Below are 4,635 nucleotides of genomic sequence, written 5' to 3'. Positions count from 1 at the left end.
AGACTTCTACAGTTTGCTATATACCCAGCCCAGTATATCCAAGCACATATATAAAGGAGTAACGGAAAGTTGCTTGTTTTTAAATTATCGCGGTTTGACTCATTACATCCAGTAACGGAGAGAAACCTCTGATTATTTAATGAGATGATAGTTTCCAACTAACATCAATCGAATTCTTCAATCGAATTCCAGTTTAAATTTTTTCGGCAAATTGATAAAAAGAATCTCTTACTTCACAAGTTTTAACATCTTATGATACAAAACTATGTTAGCCGCAGCTCATCGTTTTTTTTGTTGGTGTCAATAACAAATGTCTTCATTAATATGGTTAGTTTCTGCTATTGTGCACTGGTCGTGATTAAAAGCGAAGGTGAACGAATTGTTTGTATTCTTGAGAGTTTTTAGATCTCGTTATTGGAGTATCGTAGCAAACTATAGGAAGTGATATGTACCAGTAGTGGAACTTTAATTGTTTTTTATGCAACGCAGCATCACAATGTTCAAAAAATGCGAACTTTAGATGTCTCTGTTGCAGTGTTGCATAAAACGTTGCATGAAGGCAATAGTGCAAAGTACTTTATTAGGCTCACGTTGTGCATTATGAGATATGGCCTTCGGCGTCGTGTCATAATTACACACCAAGAGCGAAAGACACCTAATAAAGTACTTTTGCACTCGATGTGATAAATAACTATTTCATTTCATTGATTTTATATATTGTTAAGATACACATGCAAGAAGTTAATTCGAAAGATAATATCAGAAAGGAGAATTCTATACTAGTTTTGTCATCGGTCCTCACTCCATTTTACAAACATTTTCATATAAAGCTCATTGATTGAAAATATTTTTGAAGTGGAATGAGACAGTAGCAAAAGTTAAATCATCTCTTCTTGTATTGCTCTATCTTTTGTCAAACTTGACATATCAAAGTTTACGAGAAAATCAAAATAAACTTTTGATCAAGGAATTCTTTGATGCTTAACGAAACTATAACAAAGAGAATTTTGATCGAAACATGTTTTCGACGCCTCTTGTGTTTTTAAAAATACAACTCATTTTTTTGCAACTCATTTTAAGAGTGTAGTTGACTATGTTTTATGGATCTGTTATTCTTGTGTAATATCCAATGAAATGTTTAAAAAAATCCAAAACTATTTAACTAAATATCATGAAAGCTAAGATTTGGAGGCGTTGATTTCTTTAATAGACGTATAACTACTTCATGGCTTGAAATATGTGGTTCTAGATTGCTGGTGGATGTTCCATTTATAGTTGAAATTAGCATAATGTAGACACTTCCTCATGAACAAAACTAAATGCACAAAAATCTTAGAGCGAAATTACAATAGAAGGAAGCAGAACTGTTACAGTACATCGCCTAAAACAAAACCAGCGCACAGCTAAATGAAATGCAATTCTATTCGCGAATTATAATATGCAAATTAACTGCACTGTTTGATATGCACATTGAAGCACATTGAAATTAAAAACATTTAATTTATTTACATAAATTGTATAGCCGATATTTCGAGTCAAAAAAATTACCGATCTCCCCGCAGAAAAAAAAAACATTTTTTTCTTGTCTTGGCAAACCGAATCTCTTATATACCAAAAACATTCTCCATATATCCTGGAATTGATATCAAAATCAAACGAACAAAAAATGTCCATAAATAAAAGCAGAGCACCAATTACAAACAATAAGATTTTTATTTTCAGATCCATCTAAAACAGTTCATAACATTGAACAATGTGTATAAATATAAAACGTGACTGCCAGGTATAAGAGGCATTAAAGCTGTATTTTGATTGACGTATGTCTATCAGAAAATCAAAGACCGCGTATTATTTTTGTTTAGTTGTGTATTCTGATGTGTCCGACAAAAGACCGACACAATAGGACATGACAATATACAAAACATCATACGCAGGTACTCACAGAAAAGGCGATACGATTAATGACAAAATTATTTATTGCTAATTTGATGTAATTGGATCAGTTGTTTATTTGCTTTTCTTTTCATTTTTTTTATTCTTTCGTATTTTGCTGATAGATGTTACATTTCATTTGAAATGATGTCATATAAATACGCGCAACAGTCAATGGATGGCTTTAGTCCCGAATTTTGGATACCATTGACATTCTTGCGTAGTGTTTAGAGTGTTGATATTTATATACAAATGCTGGCACTAAACGGGTGAATTTCTGATTTAAAAATTTGGAGGCTAAGGAACTTTGCATAAGGGAATAGTAATGGAAAGTAAGTATTTGAGAGTGAATTTTCATTCGAGGAACGACAATTTATTTAATCAGGAAATACCTTCCTTACAAAGGCACCAAAGGTCGTAAAGTAACGGTCTGTCAAAAGTTGGTCAAAAACGATTTTTTGATATAACTCGGGTGAAACAATTTTGGGATTTTTTTTTTTTTTGCTATGCTTGTAGGTCTTGAAGAGACGCACAATTTGATTATGCATACCATCAGGTGCGTGTCGACCTGTCGGTGGTATCAGCTATTTTAGGTGAAAAAAAATCATCGTTGTCACGAGTCCCTTGCCAGCTGAAGTGTCCACATTCCGAGACATAGTATGTATGGTGAGAGAGCCTAGCCTCTGTAGTATCATAACATGGAATAGCAACCTTGGTATAGTTTCACTGCAGCGGACGGGAGCGACTTATGTGGAAGTCTACCCATAATCGACAAAATTTCACCACTTTTTTTCCATTTTTTTAGGCTTTATATGTGGTTATTGATAAATAAAGAGTTTCTCTATGTATCCACATCAGTCACACACAATACGAACCCAAATTCCGATTGCTATGCGCGTGAATACATCACCACAAACATTTAAATTTTTACTGAAAACTAACACATTTTAACACCAAACGATGGTCGTCGTACTTTTTCCAAAAAGGATGCGAGTCCAAAATTATCATCAAAATAATAATAATTTTGCTCCGAAATGTAGCTAACAATTTAGCCAAGTGTAGATTCCTCCTAAGGTAATTAAATTCCTCATAATTACTAAATTTAGACTTTTCTTTGGCCTATTCACTTATAAGAATGCATTTTTAGTCAACTAAAAGACAAGTCTTTGATCTTCGGTAAGCTCAATTGTACTAGATTTTCGTATAGTACATTTAGTCATAAAACTACTTATATCCGCGATCTTCGTTTTGTGAACCAACTTCACTGCTGTGGTATTTCATCCAGAGCGAAGTTATTTCGCCAGAAATAGAGTGCAAAGAATGAAGTAAAAAAATGGTGGCGCCTCGATCTCCTTTCTAAAACCTACATTAAAAATGTGAATGTATATTATCGTTCGTTAATAATGCATTTTCCATTAAGAAAGTAATTGCTGAAACTCAACTCAGTAAAAGTGAAAGGCTAACCTTTTTACTTAAAAATCTGCTACTTATTGTAAAAGATACTGAGTCCTTTACTTCGTTAGTTTTAACATACGTTTTACATTATAAAGACACTGCACATAGGAAAGTCTATTTTAATTGTCGTTGTCGATAATAGATAAGTCACACTTTCTTAGTAGTTGAGTTCATTTCTTTATTAAAATAAGGCCTTTTCAGTGACAAATATGTTGCGGACGATATTCGTCCATTTTAAAAAGAAACAAATATCCAACCTAAATTGTTGCATTCACGCATTGCCAATCCGCCATTCGTGTCTGTGTGTGCCCTACCATCAGTAAATCATGTTGCGTCAAAGCAAAAAAAGGAAACTTCATCACCATGATGTATAAAAAAGAAAAATTAAATGTGAAATTCTGCACCATGAAATCCACATACCAGAAAATTATTTTGAAAATGTTTTGCGCAAAAACGAAGAAATAGAAGAAGAGCAGCAACAACAACAACAACAATAAAAGACGAATACAGAAAAGTGCATCTCAACAATTTAGAAGAAGTCATGCATTACTAAATCGCTCATATACATTTAATTTCTCACAATACCGAATGCAATTTCGTGACTTAAATTATTTCTTGGTTTTGAAATCATCTGGGCGTGGTCAATTTCGTGAAAAATCTTCGCCTTGGATGATGGACTAAGATTGACTGTGTACACAAGGTACAAGATTTACACCGGAGACCAGTGTAGTAAAATAAAACAAATGTAAAGAAAAGTTGTCCATATTTATTGTCTGATGCATCTATACTTGAGGACGAGTGAATGAGTGAGTATAATATGAAGTTAACAAAAAAAAAAATCAAGTAAATGTATAGCAATGCACTCTGAGGCATAATAATACTCTTATACATCCTGCCTTTTAAATAAAACATTTTTAATTCGAATATGCATTTGTCTTAAAGAAATTAAAAAAAGAAGAAAAACGAATGGTAAGAAACAAGTCTGCTTAATCTTCATCACTATGTATACGATATTGATATCTACAGATCTCTTTTCAACCACAATAATACGAAACTAGCAATCATCTTCATTTTTGTTTTTGATGTTCAATCTTCTGCAATTCTTGGTTTCCATTTAGTTATGCTTGCAGGAAATTAAAAATTCAAGAGAATTCGTTTGTAAATATCTTGGTTTTTTTCATTAAATCGTTGAGTTGGTTAAGACTGCTTACTGGCAATAAGTTATTTCACCAAGGGAAGATGTATACG

This window comes from Bradysia coprophila, assembly GCF_014529535.1.
Source record: "Bradysia coprophila strain Holo2 chromosome X unlocalized genomic scaffold, BU_Bcop_v1 contig_130, whole genome shotgun sequence".
Taxonomy (NCBI): domain Eukaryota; kingdom Metazoa; phylum Arthropoda; class Insecta; order Diptera; family Sciaridae; genus Bradysia; species Bradysia coprophila.
This window is presented reverse-complemented; position numbering follows the sequence as displayed.